Consider the following 20149-nt stretch of genomic DNA (forward strand, 5'->3'; position numbering starts at 1 on the left):
TTTTTTCTCGAAATTGTACTCGACATTATTCTCAACATTTCTACTTTTCCGTCAAAATTGTTCTTTAACATTAATCTCGACATTTCGACTTTTTTCTCGACAAATTTCGACTTTTTTTTCGACATCTCCACTTTTTTCTCGAAGTGCATAATGAAAAAAAAATCTTCCTCCTCTAAAATATTATTTTTATTTTTCTCCTGCCTGGCCCTAATACTTTCCCGTCCATGTAATGATGCCAGATGAAGAAGAGAACAGTGTTCTGGAAGAGGAAAGTAGGAGGAGGTGTGTGCCAGTGGCGCAGCGCTGTCTGGCCCCCACCACTAATCCCGGAGACACCATCCCCCCCCCGTCATTTAAACCCACTCCGCCTTCGCTCGTCACCGAAGCGCACCGTGCTCGACCGCTGCCTGCTGCGTGTCATTGATGCCTCCTGCGCTGTAACTCGCTCTGCGGGCTCTGGCTGCTGTAGCTCAGCTGGCGAGAGCAGGAACAGTCCGATCGCGAGGAGAGATCTCGGTTTTTGTTTCGGCCAGGAACCTCGGAGGGACGCGTCCAGGGCGAGCATCTTCCTCCGGCCGTCCGCGCTCCGCATCCGCGCTCCGCGACGCTGCGACGGGTAAGGGGACGCTTATACTAGGCTTTGCCGTGCCTTACTGTCACCTTACTGGCTCCAAATGAAACCAAATCCCACCGTAGAGCCGTGATGCTTTTGTATATCCACGAGAATCTCCCGGCTGTGTGACAATAAACCGCTGCATAAAATAAAAATGATAAAATAACGGGGAATAACATTCCCCTGCACCAGATGTAGTTGATTTCTCCAGGTCTGTACATGTGCGCTTTATTCCTGTGCAGTCACCACAGCATTTGTGTTTCACTGGGGCTAAAAGAGGCTATTTTGCAGCCCCAACTGCCATTTTTTTATGAATGGTCTTAACGTGGGACGACGGCAGGATGGACGCGCTCAGTGCGTCTTTCCTCCTTTCTCTCCTGGTGGCGCTGCATGGGGGAAGGTGACGCTGAACCAGAGCAGAAAAAAAAAACAACCCATAAACATCCCTTCTCGTCTTTTTTATGCTCCTTCATTTTTAACTACACGTGTACATATATTTGTGCGCGCATATTCAGTTGAAATGAAAAGCATCATCCTCGCATTGCCTCTTGTTTGGGGACACCTTCTTTCAGGGTAGTGTGACATCACAGACTCAGATCAGAGTATCCGCTTCCCCATCCTTATCCCCACCCAGCCAGCACATCATGCTGCATTTGCTGGACCTCAGAAGTGCATGACACGAGGCTGTTAAAGGCTGAAAAACACCCCAGAACAGCGGTTTGGGGTGGATGGGGATTAGCTGAGCCCATAAAAACATGCTGCTGCGATGAGAGCTGCAAAGAAACCCAACCACAGCACTCATTAAAAGAGCATGAAATATAAATGTATTGCAAAGAAAATATCATTTAAATTCAGCAGTGAAGGCAGAAGTACAGCAAATGTGTTGAAACTGAGATAAGATTGTTGTGTAATTGCAGTCTGATCCGGATCTCTGCGCTGCAAGTTTGAATGGTTGACTGAACCCATGTTTTCAGACTTAGGTGACCTCAAATAACGGGGCATGGATGTGTTGTCTCAAAGTTTTTCAGTTGGTAGTCACCAACATCTGTGCTTTCAAACAAAATCTCACAAAATTTCATCTTTATTAGCACACAATATTACTAATCGGTGTAGTTTTTTTTAATGCATTCCAACATGATCTGATCATTGAAATATCTCACTATTGCTGTTTGATATGTATACTGTACGGCACGGTATACTCCATCACAAAGCAGCCAGGGCTTGGGAGATGTACTGTCCCCCCGCATCTTCTTATAGCCTCTCTTTGCGTCAGCCGTCATATTATGTTCACGCTGGAAGTATGAGAGTGGAGCTTCTCTCACTGATTGGCATTATTGTTATAGGAACTGGGCAAATTAGATAAGAAGCAGGGGCTCTCTGGGGGGGGGGGAGTGCCATCTTCAATTATCATCTTTGACAGAGGTGTTCAGGACCTGTTCTGCTTGCCTGTGAGATAACAAGCCTGCTTCTGCCAGGCGACGCTCGTATCATGATATATTTGCCTCCAGAGCTCCTCTCCCACATGCTGTTGCGTTCCATCTGTGTAATAATTTACCAACCAACATGTTTTTAATCTGTCAGTCACAGAGAAGTGAAGTTTGTGTAGAAAGTCATCAATGAAGGAATAGTAAAAGGAGTCACAGAGGCATTCTAGCCATTTAGGCGCAGGGAGATCATGAAAACAGTGATGTAGGAGATGATGATGTGGTCATTACTGACCCCAGATTAACGCATAGGTGGAGTCCAAATAACTGATCCCTTTTCCAGAACGGTGTCTCGTCAGTCGGCTCGACTTGTCAGTCGGCTTCGTCTGAATCAGACAGAATTCTGCTGTTGTGTCTTCGGCGGGACAAGGCTGCGTTTAGCCTGCGTGTGCTTAAGCTAGTCTTGTTGTTACATAAGAGGATAAATGTGCACCAGGGCACTACTCTCTATGTCGCTGGGACTCATAAGCACACTTGCCTCACACACACACACTCCAGCTTGTACAGTACATACTAGAAGAGGTTTTAAGCCTGGGGTATTAAGCATCTCGCAAATCATAGATGTCAACGGGGTTTGTCTCTGTAGTACAGGTATGCTCAGAGCAAACAGTGAGCACAAATGTGTCTTTACCCTTTTCTTCTCAGTGATCAGTCTCACATCTCCCCCAGTCTGTTGTAAACTTAAGGCTATTGCATTAATATGAGCAACGCAGCTCTTCGCATATAAGTGACCTTGGTCCAGTCTGACGGTGCCAAATATTCCAGATGAGCTGCCCCAGACCTCATGTATGCTAGGAATACATAAGGCTCTGTGTCTCGGAGCACTTTGTTGCAAAGACGGTCCTTTGAGTGCTGGCGATGGTCTGAAACTTCTAAAACTGCCCTCCAGCCGCCCGGTCAGGTATAATTTGCCTTTGAAAAAGCCTTCTATACGTCCTCTGGTCCCATGATGGAAAGGACCAATCTATTCTGGGGAGATCTATAAAGGAAAAATCCAATCAATCGTTGTAAGAAAGCCAGAGATGAAGTTCAAGGCTTACAGTAAAGTGGATATGGTCTGATGGTACAACATTAATCAGAGGAAATGGTTGAGGTTGTGACTAATAAAGTTGTGCTGTACTTTAATTAAAAAAAGTGAGTGACTGCTTCCCCATTGTCATCCCCGTCATAGCCCTCAACTAGTTTGCTCTCAGGCATTAATATACGAGAGATTTTCCTCACCAGAAAATAAGCAGCAATTTTAAAATGACTCGTTTGCAATCTAGGGAACAAGTCATGGGGGAATATGTTACTGTAAAATCCACGTACATCTTTCTGTACCGGTGCTTTCGTCCCAGATGTGCCATCGCATCATCAGAGATGCTGGGTAAACACTGATAACAAGCTTCACGGTCCGTCTCCTCTGCAGCCTGGAGGACACGGTGTTCATGATCGCCAAAAACAAATTCAGACTTGTACGTTCAGAGGACGGCAGCACGGTGGCTTGGTGGTTAGCGATGTTGCATCACAGCAAGAAGGTCCCCGGTTTGACTCCCTGGCCACACAGGGGTCTTTCTGTGTGGAGTTTGCATGTTCTCCCCGTGCTTGCGTGGGTTCCCTCTGGGTACTCCGGCTTGCTCCCACAGTCCAAAAACATGCATAGTAGTTTAATTGATGATTCTAAATTGCTCGTAGGTGTGAGTGTGAGTGTGTCTGGTTGTTTGTATATATGTGGCCCTGCGATGGACTGGCAACCTGTCCAGGGTGAACCCCTGCCTCTTGCCTGAAATTAGCTGGGATAGGCTCCAGCAGACCCCCGTGACCCTGCAAAGGATAAAGCGGGTATTTATAATGGATGGATGGATGTTTAGAGGACAGTTTCCCACTTTGCCGCTGTGTTTTTCAGTGAGAAAACAGCTGAGATGTGTTTACTTAAGGCTTGTCCTTTTGTGTCACAGTCACAGAGCTCCAACCCGCATTTGTGGATGGACCAAGTGATGTTTAAATTTAGACCGTGTGGGCATGTTTCTATCCGACCAACATTGCTGGCTCCATGAAGTACACATTAAATGCTGTTCTCAGACATTTTTAATGGGTGCTGAATCAGTGAAACGTGTCGCTCATCTGGAGAGACATGTTTTCATATTTGCTAACTCCTGTCTTTATGCAGCTGTGATTTCTTATGTCAGGCTGTATGATGAGTGGTGTGTGGCCTGCATGGGTTGACAGGAGGTGTGGGTTTCCCAGGCGTGCAACGGGCCCTGTAATCTGTCCTGATTCTGCTGGGGAGGGGCATCTCCTGCCCTGTCAGACATACAGTCTGATGATGCCTCTGATAAGGATGAGAGAGCAGCTGCACTGCAGGAGTTGAACAGCTCGCAGTGTGAACCCCAATCTTACCAATCAGGCCAAGCTGGTACTCAGATTACTCAGTCACCAGAACGCCTGTATTGAAAAAAATGTTTTTACGATTCTAAATCGATTCTCATATTAATTCCTAAAAATCGATTCGTATGTCTAAAGATATTACATTATAACTTTTGGTATTTTTTTGTTTATGACATTTTTTGCCTTTAAATATGTTTAAAGGTATGAAAACATTAAAGTTTTTAGTTATAATTGCATACATTTTCTATATTGCATTACTTTATATACTGTATTGGGGTTACATTAGCAGTCAGTTCTCCATCAAAGACAGAGGTGCCTCACTCTGGAATTCTCATATACTTATTGCTAAATCTTCACTGTCTATTAGTAGCTTTAAACAGAGATTGAAGACCAGCCTTATGGATCAAGCGTCTAGAAGTGCTTCCACTTAATGTGGACTAACTTCTGCACGTGCACATACACACGCACACACAAACACATACAAACACACATGTGCATGCTCACATGCAAGCACACACACTCATTCAACCGAGAAATTGTTTGTTTGTAAATATCCATCTTTTTGGAACGCTGTTTTTTTTTGTTCTTGCTATTATTACAGTATAATGTATTTTCTTGGTGAGAACTTTGAATAAGCCCATTTAGGGCTTCCTTTCTCACCTGCACATATTTTCATGCTTTTATGTTCATTTCAACTTTTGTACCGTTTTTATGTTGTGCAAATAAACAAATCAAAATCAAATCAATAAAATGCTGAAAACCAAATTCTCAAAATTAAAAAACAAAATAGACCAAAAATGGAAAAAATTAAAACGGAATGTGGGAAAAAATAAAACTGATTTCCTAGGGCCTCTGTTTGCTGCCCTGGATCTGTTTGGTAATTCCGCCACACACGATGTTTCTAAAAGCATTAGCTGCCAATACTTTCTGTTGAATCTCAATATAATACTGTGTAATTACATAACTACACAGTCATATAATTCATGCAACAGCTCAAAAAACTGTTTTAATAACACTAACCCAAGTCAATATCGGAATCGAATCGAATCAAATCAAATCTTGATAATCGATTCCCGAATCTTAAGAATTGGAATCGAATCAATTCTTGACATTTGAATCGATACCCAGCCTTAGTCACCGTTGCATTTGGTATTTGGCAAGCATGGGTTGGTTAGCATGAAAATGCTGTTTTAACCACAAGAATGCTTATTTATTTATTCTTTTAATTCCTTTTCATGAAAAAGTTGCACTTGCCTGCTTTTGGAGGGAAAAACGACAGATGAAGCTGAAGCAGAACAGTTGTTCTTGTGCTCGTAGGGACGTCCAGCTGCTGGTCTCCAGTGACTGAAATAGGCTGACAACACAACAAGATATTTCTCTCACGCACAGCTCCGTAGCGGTCCTGGTTTGTCGACTGGACTTTGACCGGACTGGTTCAAACCTTGATTTTTCTACTTTTCAACCTTTCCCATCTTTAATTGCCGCTGGGCTTCTTTTCACCGTCCTGTTGCATGATCAGGTTTTTGACCAAGGTTTAGGTGTCGGACAGATGGAGGGGTCAGTGGTGGAGACAGTAACTGCGGGGTGCCCAGGTCCTGTAGCTGCTACGCAACGCCAAGGTGCAGTCCAAATACGTGGGTATGAGGTGTTTCTGTTAAAATGCTGTCTTTGGATTTTGATAAGTATGACACTGGAATCTGAAGTCAAACAACTCCGCTTTTGTCTCCCCTGTCCATAGGGCACTGTTGCAGAAGTTCATAAGCAGTGTTGTGAACCTCTTTTTAAGCAGAAGAGTTTTTTAAGAACTTTAAAGACTGTGGGTTCTGAGATGTAACCTATGGTTTTGGTATTTGTCTGACTGGCTATTGTTATGAATGCGTTCCACTTTGAAGTAACCTTCTTCATTGGAAATGGTTTACTGATTATTTCCAAATGTGTAGGAGTAACGGCTTCTAGAAGAACGTTGCCAATGTCTTGTCGTCTAGGCATCGGTTTAGCACACACCTAAAAGGCCCGAACAAACTTCCAAAACATGGTAGTTTGCAGGTGTTGATTAACACTCAGGTGTGTGTGGAGGTCTGCAAACACCACAGTGATAACTTACTTCATCGACGGTTGATGATTAGCAACACCTGGCCGTTCCCATGGAAGCAGTAACGGGGCACTCACTCCTGCCTATGTGTTTTTTTTTAAGATTCATATTTATTGAATATGAAGAAAAAGGTATGCTGTCATTTGTCAGAGGTTATGTTTAACAAACACGCGCTATGATCAGATGAGTTTAAGTTTTTACACAACAAAACACATTATTGAAAGAGGAGGCTTCTAACTTTTTAAACAACTATGACAGGATAGAATTAGAGTAAAAGGGAATCAGGTAATGAAAAAAGTGATAAAAAGTTTTTAAGCAGCTAAGTGACAGTAATCCTGCTAGTTAGCCTCCTGGTATCTTCTTCCTTCTCCTCCCCTTCACCCGAAAGGGCAGCCAATTACTCTCGGAGCTCAGCGTGCCGGTCGGCTAATGATGGTTGGGGGGGTTGAAGTGTGTGTGTGTCTGTGTGTTCTGCAGCATAACAGCGCCAACACCTCTCCAGTGATAAGCTGTATCGAGAACCCACGCCTGGCGCACACTTCCACCAGTTCCTCTGATCGTATCTTAGAGCCCCCTTATCCTGTTGGCCACTATCTATCTCCATTTCTGCATTATCTCTTACACTCGCATCTCCGTTTTTCTTAATTTTGTCTGTCTGAATGTGTCACAGGGGCTCCTTGACAAATCAAAACTACTAAATTAGGCTTGTTAATCCAAACTGCCACACAGTAAGCAAAACAGAACAAAATGATTCCACTCCCTCTGATTGTAGGTGCCTCTCTCACACCTGTGTACTATGCAAGAAATTGTATTAGAGAATAACTTCCAGAAGCGTCTCAACTTGAGGCAAAAAACATAAACAGAACGGTGGATTTTGTGCCTGTGTTTCTTATTTATTCCTGCTTAGTTTTTTTTACAAGATCGAGAGGGCAAGATGTTAGCTGGTTGTGCGGGAAAATACACACACACACACACACACACACACACACACACACACACACACACACCATTCTCTCCCTGGGATCCCAGGCCAATAACAGCAAGCCAATCAAAAACAGCAAAATGGATCTGGCGCCGGCTAGCATGGATTTATCAAGTGGGATTAATGACTGCATATTCATTTGTGTCGATGCTGACTCAATCAAATAACAACCTTCCTCTGCCGAGCTATGGACAAAAGAGCAGTATTGTTCTTTTAAGTCCATTCAATTACTGTAAATGTGCGTCTCGACTCCCAGGGCACAGCTTAGCACACCGTCTGGCATTTGTCTCTTTCTGTTTACTCTCTTGATGGAGAAGTTTGAAACGTCTGTGTGCAGGGTGTGAGGAGTCTGCTGAAATGTTCCTGGCCCGTTTCCTGACCCTAGACTGGTACAGATCCTGGATGGAGGGAGGGTCGGCCCGGATCAGTTTTTCTGCAGTCCTTACAGTCCGTTGCAGTCAGTACCCGTCCTGGGCGGTGGCCAATCCAAATCGGACAGTGTTATGGCTTTTTTTTTACTAGTACCTACTCAGCTCTACTCATCTCAGCTCGGCTCGACTACACAACAACACTAAAGATGTAGAACCTGGAGGAGATGATATATGTGCTGCTGGGTCTGTGGCTTGTGTTTGATATCAAGTAAAAAAATGAGAGTGAGAGAAGCTTCAAGCGGCGACGCTTTTTAATTTTTTTTTAGTTTGTCTCGGCGCTGCTGAAAAGTCAGCTGGAGCCGCGAGCAGCTATGAAGTGACAGAGCTCCTGGTGGATCTGGTCGTTCCTTATCACCTATCTAGATCCCTTTTTTATTCTCTCCTCAGCCACCAGGTTTATGAACATCTGCACCTCAGAGTTGGATCACCAAACAGACTTTTGCGCTGCCATTGCCTGTTGAATAAAATGAACAAGAAGCCGCGAGACGCTCTTTCGCTGATTTCTGCCTCCTGACTCAGACGTCTGACTCCAACCCCCAGACCAATCGGTGGCCTGTAGTGTGATGATGTCAGATACAGCCGACTCAGCCGCTTAGAACCTCGTCAGAGTAGTTACAGAAAAAGTATCTACTCGGCAGGTTAGACCCCTAGTGGGAAAGCGCAAAACCGAGGCGGTTCGAGGCAAGTCGAGGCGAGGCGAATCGAGTCAGATCGAGTAGGTACTAGTGGAAAAGCGCCATTGGACAGGACAGACTGGATGATGCAGTGGAAGGTGACCAGTAGTTCCTGAGGCAGGTTCAACTTTCTGAGCCGTCTCAAGAAGTACAACCTCTGCCGCGCCTCCTTGTGGACAGTGGGTGGTCCACTTCAGATCCCAGAAACCTGAGAGTCCACAGTAGACACTGTTGAGGGGAGGGAGTACCCGTACCAGTCATAGAAATGACACCTGTGATTGATGCGTTTTAACTGTTGGTTTCAATAAGTCGTCATCGACGGCGTCTTCAGGGGCGGGAGGGCTGTTCATGTTGACTGATGGGTACGGTTAAGGATGAACGAGTCTCATGGGAAATACCATTTCCAGCATCAGTCACATCAGCGATCAGCAGTGGGGAAGAAGTGGTGGCGTTTGTTTTATTGTTTTGTTTGAGTTCGTCGTAAAGTGGCAAAATTGTTTTCCTGGCCAGAATGCAAAGCATTTCTTCATTCTAAAACATTGCAAAGCCAATATTAGAAATATTCAATGATGCTTATGTGTGTTTGAGTCCTCTTCTCTCTCACTTCGTCCACTGTATTTCATCGGCTGAGGCAGCGATCAGGGGAAATAGTATACCACGGAAGTACGGATGTCAGGAATCCCTGACACCTGAAGATGTGTTGTTCTAAAACCCAATAGTGGCACTAACAAATGGTTTTAGACTTGAGGAAAAGCCCCTGGATTTAATGTTTATGTGTGTATTGTAGTGTATCCGTCTTGCTCACCTCCACTACACCACTGAATATGTTGCTACTGGCCAAGATGCCACCAAATGGATCGGTTTATTCCACTCATTAAGAAAATACAATATACTGTAGAGGGAATGCAGAAAGACTGAGCGGCAGCGTAAACTTTCAGTTTGAGCACTCAAAAACATCTAAAATGGGAAAGAGCTGTCATGCGATCGACTGTACTCATAGATTTAGCAAGAAATCGGAGTTATCGTTTTACAGATTGCTGAAAAATAAGCTTAAGAGAGACAAATGGATCGCTGCAATTCGCAGAAACAACTGGATTCCAGACACCGAAACGTGGATTTGCGGTTCCCATTTTGTATCAGGTAATGTTTGATTTTTGGGTAGCTAACGTTATACGGTCAAATCATGAAGTTCCGTGTCCTCATCACTTTTATTTTGCCAACAAATCCTGCCTTGAAGTAGGACCAAGCGTCAAGACTTTTGTATGCCTTCAAGCTTTGCTTCCCCGGCGTAGAAATTAAGTACATATAAATATCAGGAAACTCGATTCGTGGCCAAATATTAATGTCCATGGACCACTGGTTCTTCAGGTAACTGTACGGGTCACTGTCAAGTCCAACTGCCTTTAATTTAAGCCGATAATCGGCTGTTATCCCGTCTTCTCCACTAGTTGCAGCTGTTTTTACCACTCAGTGCGAGTAAGGGGGCGTGGTCCAGTGGGGAAGTGACGTCAATGCATACCCTCTATTGTACTAGAAACTACCTGCTGTTCTTATGGTTAGATGTCTGGCATATCACCTGCAATCGTTAAGGAATTCTGAGCAGGAGCATGGCCAGCATCTGCTCAGAACCAGGTCACTTGTACACTATTTTCCCCCCTCTAGCTTAGACAATATTAGCATTAATTAGAAATGCTTTGTTGCAATAAATCAGATATGCATACAAGTTCTGGTGGGTTAGTTTATTGTAGTACACGATTGTGGTATCCAGCTGTATCACGATGTAGGAAGGGCTCTCGCCCTCATGGTGAGAACAAGAAATTGGGGAAACCACAAATCTAAGAGGATGTGATTCTGCACTCAGTGTCAGCCGGCTGAGGAACCAGCTTCATAACAAATGAGGTGGGAGTTCTCGCCACAGCCGTGCTGAATGTGAGGGAAATAAGTGATTGCTCTCTGATCTGAGGTCTTCCATCACAGATATCTGTGGCGGGCAGCACCTGGGGTTGTTAAGGCCACATGAAGGTCGTGAAATAGAAATTCTCACTGAGATGACTTACAGCCTTCCTGACAAAAGTCAAGGAAAAGGTTTTCTTTAGACACCGTGTCCTCACCAGGACAGAAATCTGAAAGGGAGACTATTTTGGTGTGAGCAGATGTGACTACATAACTTTTGTCAGGCCTCATCGGTTGTTTCTCCTTCTTCTCCCATATCAGACGCTGCCTCAAATGCACCATCTGATTTTCCTGACTGAGTCAAGAGAAAGTGAACAGATGTGTCATCTACGACACAGGATCAAATCTTCCTGTTACGCCGGGTGCCTGCCTGAAATAAGCAATGCTGATTGAGGGTTAGATTATTTTAGTGAGAACACGAAGAGGAGGCTAAATCCTCTTTATGTAAGTGTTTTAGAGAGGGATGTCCTCTGCTTCATATTAAAGTGATGACTTCTCGGCACAGCTCCCGGGCCCTCGCTTCCACTCTTCTAAACACACACCACTTCTTTGACAGGGATCCACATCAAAGTCCAAATCAACGTTATCGGCAAGTGTGACACATCAGCGGGATTTGAGGGTTTGCTCAGGACAGCTCAGCATTTGTAAAGATGACAGGAAGTGATCAAAAGACAGACATGCAGTGCAAAATAAATATCTTTACATGAAACTGACCATTGTTGCACTTCTCAGGACCACGTTTTCCGTACTCGCCTATCCTCCAAATACTCCTCCTAATTAAAATTCAAACTGATATTTTAACAAAAAAAGCTTCCTTTGATGAGCTTTAATGTGGATGTAGTTGGTTTTCCTGTTCACACTGGACTAAATGACCCCTGGACCTGCAGTGATGCTGAAATTACACCCCAACATCTGGATGTCATTCAGCACATTCCTGCTGGATAAATCAAGTCTGTGTTTTAATTGTAGTAAACGATTACCTTTTATTTAACATTAAATTTGAATATTGGGTTAAAAGGAACTGATCCGACACTCAAGAGCCTATTTTCTTTTCTTTTTTTTCCAATATTTATTTCATTCATTAAAAGAAAAACAAAACAGTTCAATATAATTACAACAAATCTCTTTCCTTGATTGAAAGGGAACAGAAAGAAAACTAAGCTTATTTTATCTGTCCCTTTTTCCTTAAGAAATCAAATTTCAATTAATGTAATAATAAAAAAAACAAAAACAAATGACAAATTACACAATTTAAAAAAAAACAAAAAAACAAAACTACAAGAAAGTTATAAAATAACACAAAATAGCTGTCGTCAAACACAGATAGTTGTATTCTTTTTTTGATTCAAAGAAAAAAATATGACAATGGTGCTAAAAAGAGAGAGAGAAAAAAAGAAAACTCACCCAACTTAACAATTATCATGATATTTCTTCATCAAACTGTCTTTTATTATTCTTCTAAATGTAATGTTTGATTTGCATTCTTTGGCTTCTATATCCAGATTGTTCCATAAACTGATACCTTTTACAGAAACACAAGGTTCCATAAATTTTGTCCTGAATTTTGTTTTTTTAAAGATCTCTGTTCCTTTTAAGTTATACTTATTTTCTCTTTTTTCAATTCTTTTCTGTATATTGATTCTGTGGTCCACTAATTCAATTTTAACAATTTTAACTGAAGGAATAACGGATTTGAAGGATGACTATATTGTTTTCTATTAATTATTCTTATGGCTTTTTTTGTAAAATGAAAATAGACTGAGTATAAGTTTGAGTTCAGGGACCACACGTCACATTTTGACAAGTAACAAAAATGACGTATCAGTTGCGGTTTTAAGTTTCCACGGTAACAGTAAATGTAAGCGGGTTCGGAGTTTTCGTTGAAGCCCTAAAGGTTTTGTGCTGTCAGAGAGGCTTTGATCTTGATGAAAGACACGTTTCTTACTGCGTGATGCAGCCACACGTGACTTCATCTCACTCTGCTCTTCTGCTGAGCTGGACGTCTTGTTTCATACGTCTCGGTGTGACACTTAAGGTTGATTCATATCTGTATGTTTATCATCTAAAAATAGATGATCATTACACTTCATGGGGTGGATATAGACTGAGTAACATAATATCTCACTGTGGACCACAATTGCCAAAATTACACCAAGACAAAGGAAGAAAAAAGGCGACGAGAGGAAATTCTTTTGAAAGATTCCAGCCTGGACCTCACGGAATCATGGATGGGATTAAAACTATCTTGTGATTTGAACTGGATTAAAAATCACAGACGTCCTCTGCCATTACTACAAATCACCGCAGGTCCCCAGATAATCTTAGTTAGCTGGTCTTTCATCAGTGCTAGGCTAATTGCTGAACAAGTCAAAGAGTGGCTCCCTTATGGTCAATTTGGCAGCTTTTATGCCGCGTTCCATTTGTCCTCGGAAGTCGGAATTTCCCAGTTCCCAGTCGGAATTTTCAACTGGAACGCCCCTCGAAGTGGGATTTCCTACTGGGAAAGTGGGAGAAGCTTCACCACCCCCGAGTTACCATTCCAAGATGGCTGCCATTCCCAGTTCCCAGTTCCGATTTCCGAGGTAAATGGAACGCGGCATTAGTCACAACTTTGTTCTTTTAGTCAGAGCTCACACATCAGGTGACGATTGGGAGTTTACAAGTAAATCGGCATTCCAGTCCATACAATTTTGCTTTCACGGTTCACTTTTTATCTTCCTCACTGGGTCTTCCTCACTGCGAGACTCTCCTTCCCTGCCTGGTGACATGACACCCCATGAGTCCTAACACCAGCAAGGTGGCTGTGATGCCGCACCAGTATATTCAAACATGATTCCTTCAGGTTAAAGCATGGCAACCACCACGTCTCACCAAACCTACTGACGCGTAGAGGCCCATCTATCGCTCTCGTTCTTCCTCTCATCATAGAACAGTCCTTGACCTGATTAAGCAAATAATTGCCTCCAGCAACAAAAAATGGGTGTGTTGCATAACTCCTGCGAGTGGCTCTGATTTTGTCTTTGAGGCTCTCACCCCCGTGCTGGAGCATGTCAATGTTCTGGGACATGAGCTAAAATTCTCTTTTCTGCCTTTTCATCCCTTCACCTGGAAGGGACGGCTCTTTCTGGGAACCCTTGGAGAGCTGCCGTTCTCTTGTCTTCCCCAAAATAGAATCTACTCTCATATTAAAATTCTTACCTCTTCTCTTTGTCAGAATAAGCAACACATGATCACGATTGTTTGACATTGCCTTCTTACCTGCCCCTTTTTCAGACCTTTGACACTGTATTTGCAGATTTGTGTCACGCTTGATATGCAATGGCAAGCAAGTGCTACTAAATTCTTCATGATTTTCATGCCATTTATTTAAATTAACCAGAGCAGAAAGTAGCCACATATCAAATGGTATACTTCAATGAGTGCACTCATACACAGTATACTACCTTTACAGTGTATTTACATGCATGTGTGCGAATGAGTGGTGTTCCCAGGTAAACAGTGAATATAAAGAGCTCCGTCAATAATTATAAATATTGTAGAATTATAAGATGCAGACTTTTAAATTTGCAGCTCCATATACTTGCATCATCCTGCAAAAGACCGTCAAGTCAGCTGAACTGGATTCATCAGACAGTTTTTTTGTTATAGTTTTGGTAGTTTCCTGTTTTATTTTGAAGCCCGTGTCTTTGTGTTTCAGTTCTAGTTTGACTTCCCTGGTTCCCATCGGCCATGATTGTCTGCACCTGTGTCTCGTTAACCCTTCTATATATCTGGTCTTGTCTTTCCCTTCTCCCTGCTGTTCCGTACTGTTTCCTCCCTCCGTGTTCTCCATGTCAAGTTTTTGTAGACACGTTCAGGGTTTATAGTTTTTGATTCTTGTTCTGGGTTTTTGCCATCCTGCTAACCTGCGCTTTTGTTTGTTTTTGTTAATAAATCACTGCTTTTTGGGACTCCTGCTCTCCTACATCTGGGTCCGAGTCCAACCACCAATTCCTAACAGTTTTTGGTGTTGTTGGACTCTTCCACGTGTAGACGCTTTGTTTGATTAACTTGTGCACTAGTCTCAAAAAATATGATGTAGTTCTCAACATAAAAATGTTGATTTTATTACAGGATACTACAGTTTTTGGCATGAACCAGACAGGCTTGCATGCCCTTTTTTCTTAGTAGTAAACAGCATTGGTTTTAACTCCCTACCCCATACCCAAGGCATATGCAGAAGAAAGGAGAAGGAAATCAAATACAAGGGTAGACCTGTATTCTCCATAAATTCTTCCCCTGTCAAGTTTTCTCCTCATCCTCTCATCAGATTTGGAGGTTTGACCTAATCTTTGCAATTTCTCTGTGGTGCCTGTGGTTTCTTATCTCATTACAATGGTATGGGTTCATAGTGGAAGAGTGTGGATGCCGAACCAGCGTGCATGACGCCTCCACACCTACATCCATCCATCCATTATTGCAGGGGTGTCGGAGTCCAGCCACACCTACATAAAAGAGAACAATAATACATTCAAGACTGTTGAGCAACTTAAGTCCTATGTCAGACAAGAATACAATATTTCTCTCCCCAAACCTCTGCAATTGGTCTCCTCAGTTCCTGGATGTATGTGAACTGTTGTTAAAAGGTGAGGGCATGCTACCCTGAGGTAAACTTTGTTCTGTCCCAGCATGAAGAGAACATTGTTGCTATCAAAATCTTATTTGAAATTGAGGTTGGAGTGTAATAACAAGAGGAAAGGCCACACGGTCTGATCCAATTGGTCCTGCTGCTTCTGTTGGCGGGACCAGGACAGAAAGATCTAGAGCAGTAATACCGTGGGAGCTCAGGCAGCAGCACGGTAGAGGCGAGGCAGTTAGCAAAGATCAAGAACTGTTCAAACTGCAGAATGATCTTGGAAATGGTTTTTAGGGGTCAGAAGATAGATGGAAGTAAGAAGAAGAAAAAAGAAGAAATGGAGATGGACTGGGAAATGTAATGTGAAGGAGCATCCTGATATTAGCTGCACTTGTGACCCCTGGGGGAAATTTGTCGATGCTATAGATCTGGTTAGATCAGTTGCTAGCAAGAGCTTTCCATTAATCACTTGAGCCATAACCATGTATGAAAGATGTCTTTGTTAAGCCACCGCTATTACACCTTTGGCACCCGTGACAGGGATGTCTCAGCACCACATCAATGTGTACTTGCAAAGTAGTAAACTGGCTGCGCGACTTGCAGTGGCAGCTGATGACCACGTCATTGGTATTATGTTGCTAAGATAACACAGTGAGTTGACATACAGTACATGTCAGTTCATCTGGTCGACCAGCTCATTTGGCGTCTCAGCTGTGCATCAAGGTTGTCCCCCCTCAGTCTGTCTCTCTGCTCAGAATAAGGACACCAATGTGCAAAGAAGGCACATAAGTCCTGCTTTGAATGGACTGTGGTTCACAAGGACGACTGACGCAGTACAAGTTCTGTGTTGCATCTGTTTCATGCACAGTAATGTTTGTTCCTATCACTGGGATAAAGGCTTTAATAATCTTCACTTCATCCAGAAGAATAGCAGCTACACATTTCAGTTCTGGATAAAACAGCTCGGGTTCTTATCTGGTTTAAATTTTTGTGGCATTTTTGTAATTATTGAACATGCTTGATCAGTGTACAGTGGAACAGATGTTGCTTTACTTTTTCAGAGAGTAATGTTGTCCTAGGTCCTAATGTGATTAGCTCTCCATCCAAGTCACAATAATAGAATAGAATTGACAGCTTATACATGTTGCTCTACAATTTGTAAACATATTAAGTCTCATCATCTACGCATAGAAGAAAGAAAAAAAAGGGAAAGAAGGAGGAAGGAAAAAATAAATAAATAAAAGTAACCTAGAATTTAAGTAGCAGGGCATCCTTACAAAAACACTTACATTCTCCCGTCACCCCTATACAGGTATATATATATATACCTGAGATAATAGGCAACTGTCAACTCCCAAAAGAGGGAAAACAATTGTGATAGTTAAAGAATAACCATAAGAATATTTATCTGCCCCATGTACCCCATCTTTCATCTATGATTTCTACCTCAAGCAGTTTCTTATCATGGGGTGATATTGTCCCCAGTGACACCCATAAAAGTCACTCAAGTGATAATATTAGTAAATTAAATAAAGATAGTTTGCTGCATACATGTATAGCATTAACTTATAATTGTGTAGTTATTAAAACAAGAACAAAAAAAAGAACCAGTTGAGTGGGATTTAAGACCTCAGGGGGGGATTCATCGCTTTAACCAGTATATGTTGCTACATAGTTTGACCAAATTTCCCAATAAATTTCAAACTTTTCTTGTTCCGACTTAAGAATAAATGTTAGCTTCTCCATTGTGTAAATATCCTTAATAATTGTAATCCATTCGTCAACTGTAGGAGAGTCTTTAGCCAGCCATTTCCTCGTGATTGCTTTTTTACTTGCAAGAATAGAATGTTAAAACATTTATGTCGATGTCATAACGTGCCACACTGGTTACATCGGAGTCAGAGTAGGAACTGAAAAAGACAGACCAGTGCATGCCAACGGATAAAAGAATAAAGATGTCACCAGATTAACCCCCCACCCCCCATAGAGCCATGGCAGCTGCTGGTATAACCGTCTTACTGAGTGTGGTGCTATGATTCAGCAAAGCTGTGGATCTCTAGCTGGCACTATATGTATGGTTCAGGCCATAAATTAGAATTGCACACTCATGAAAGGCCATAGTTTTGCACAAAGCAGATACGGAGATGAGCACAGATGAAGAGAGAGGCAGAGAGGAGAGGAAAAAACATTCTATTAATTATCCATCAGCACTCCTCTTGTTCTGCGTAATCAGATTCAGCAGCAATTGTTTTTGTTCTTATTTCTACTTCTTCCCTCTGCCATCCACATTAGTTGACGGAAATCTAACCCTGCAAACATTTTCCATACATATCCATACATATTCTCCAGTTAGGTGAAAAATCCTCTAACTCTGTTACTGTGCTCTTCTACAGATTGCTGGAGAACACAGTGTAGGTACAGAAAAGCAAAATCATGCAATCAAAGAACTGTCATAATCACTTTTGTCTGTGACTCAGCAGAAAAAACGTCATTCATATGTGAATTTACAGAGAGCATTTGCTATGACTGAATGCAGATGTCAAGTAAAAGTTTGCATGCAATCACACCTACATGTGGAGCGGCTGCAAGACGGAGCTGGTTAATAAATCAGTGATACTCCAGTGATACTCCAGTGAATTTTGTGCTACCAGCCTTGAAGATGAGCTTTCCAGTGTAAATATTTCATAAGGAGCTGCTGTGAGAAGGCTATACATAAGACAGGCTTTTTGAAAATCCCTTTAAGATTCAACATCTGAAAAAAACATTGTGAAAATTTAAAAAAAGGTGATCCATATAACCACAGCTATGGATTTGATTTCTCTTTCTTTCTGATAAAATATGAATCTCTGGCAGCATCATAACGAGAACGTATTCTGAGGAGTGATGAGCTTTGGCTAACTGTTAAACATCGATAACGTTGGATTCTACAAGAGACACTGAATGCTTCTCTGCATTCAAGCAAAAAAGATAAGTAGGAACAGGACTGTTAATGTATCTGTTCAGACCTGACTGGATCACTGTGAAGACACAACAGGGAGAAGACACAACAGAGCAAAGACACAAATGGCACTTTTCCACTAGTACCTACTCAGCCCAACTTGACTCGCCTCGGTTTGGTTCTTTTCCACTAGGGGTCTGACCTGCCGCGTAGATACTTTTCTGTATCTATTCTGCCGAGGTTCTAAGCTGAGTCGGCTGCATCGGACGTCATCGCACTACAGGTCTCCGACTAGTCAGGGGGTTGGAGTCAGACGTCTGAGTCAGGAGGCGGAAATCAGCGAAAGAGCGACTCTGGCGGCGGCTTCTTCTTCATTTTATTCCACCAGCAATGGCAGTGCAAAAGTCTGTTTGATGATCCAAATCTGAGGTGCAGATGTTCATAAACCTGGTGGCTGAGGAGAGAATTCAAAAGGGATCTAGACGGGCGATAAGAAACGACCAGATCTACCAGGAGCTCTGTCACTTCATAGCTGCTCGCGGCTCCCAGCTGACTTTTCAGCAGCGCCGAGACAAACAAACAAAAAAAAAAGGGTTGCCGCTTGAAGCTTCTTTCACTCTCATTTTTTAACTTGATATAGAACACAAGCCACAGACCCAGCAGCACAAATATCATCTCCTCCAGGTTCTACATCTTTAGTGTTGTTGTCTTCTTTGTTTAGATACACAATCAAATACGTCACAGCAGCTTCGCTCCAACCCTCCTACTTCTGCTCCAGGTGCTGAATTGTTATGGAAAAGAAACCAGGCCGAGTTGAGTCGAGCCGAGCTGAGATGAGTAGAGCTGAGTAGGTACTAGTGGAAAAGCGCCAAAAAGGGTGAAGACACAACATGGTGAAGACACAACATAGTGAAGACACATCAGAACAAAGACACAACAGGGCGAAGGTTTCAGCTTTCATTTGATCAGAGACTCAGATTTCAAGAAGAGAAGCTGTGACCGTTTCAGTTGTGAACTCCAGCCTTCGTGCTGCTGATGTGGCATCTATCGGTTGGTCAGTCTGGGTCAAACCCAGACGGGCTGCATCCATCGCCAACCCCCACACCCCGCTGGAGGATGAAATACAAGTGTATGCCCCCTTGTCCCAGTTGATGGCATCGCTTGTCCGCTTCCAGATTTCAATGGACTCTTTAATCCATTGTTTGGATGTATTGGTCTCACATGAGATGATCTGTTCCTTGTTCCAGTCCATGACGTGGTCCATCCTCCTGCAATGATGCGTGACGGCTGATTTCTTGTTTTCATTCTTTGTCTCATTGTGTGCGTTTCTTTTTTCCCCCACGTATTATAAGCCCTTCATGTTTCCTCAGTCTTTATTTTATGACATTATTTACAGGGTATTGGTTCTGTAATCCCCTGGATCATGGTACAGTACTAATGTTGTTGGTTCTGTCGTTTTCATGTTTGTGGTTTGTTTTTGCTTCTTCTCTTTTGTTTGGCTTCTTGTTTCCCTTTGTTTATGGCCCATCGTGGATGTTGGCATAGAGTGAGCGTGTGTTGAACGTGCTTCCTCCTCCTGTCCGTCTTTATCATCTGTTGTGATACTGACACAGTTGTGGAGCGTTAGGACAACCGAAAGTGTGTGTGCTGTGGGAAGCTCCGATGTCCAGAGGAGGTACTGGTCTATAAGTGTGGGATTTCATTGATTTTAAATGCTGCAGGAGGTCTAAAAACTTGATTGTCTGATTAAAACTTTAAATATTGTGTTGCAGAAGACAGAAATAACCTAATCAACCTGTTTTTATTACTCTTTGGACATGAAAAAATAAATATCTTCAGACATTTTTCAAGAAGTTGATGACAAGCCCACAAGCATGGACTAGGCATGTAACGATGTGGGACTTTACAGTACGGTACGTTGACGGTGTTGGTACAGTATACCCCGGTATTTCACGGTGACGCCGACTTTTTTTGGGCACTAGGAGCCAAATGACCAATAA

The 20149-nt window shown here is 42.7% G+C and overlaps 1 protein-coding gene across 1 annotated transcript in view; it reads left to right on the plus strand.

Annotated features, from left to right (window-relative positions):
• The first annotated feature begins 352 nt into the window (after positions 1-352).
• Positions 353-20149, plus strand: part of LOC133460490 (hippocalcin-like protein 1) — a 68651-nt gene continuing 48854 nt past the window's right edge. Inside the window, exon 1 of the mRNA XM_061741064.1 lies at positions 353-616. The gene's annotated coding sequence lies outside the window, so the exon portion shown is untranslated. The remainder of the gene's footprint in view (positions 617-20149) is intronic.

This window comes from Cololabis saira, chromosome 15 (genome assembly GCF_033807715.1).
Source record: "Cololabis saira isolate AMF1-May2022 chromosome 15, fColSai1.1, whole genome shotgun sequence".
Lineage (NCBI taxonomy): Eukaryota > Metazoa > Chordata > Actinopteri > Beloniformes > Belonidae > Cololabis > Cololabis saira.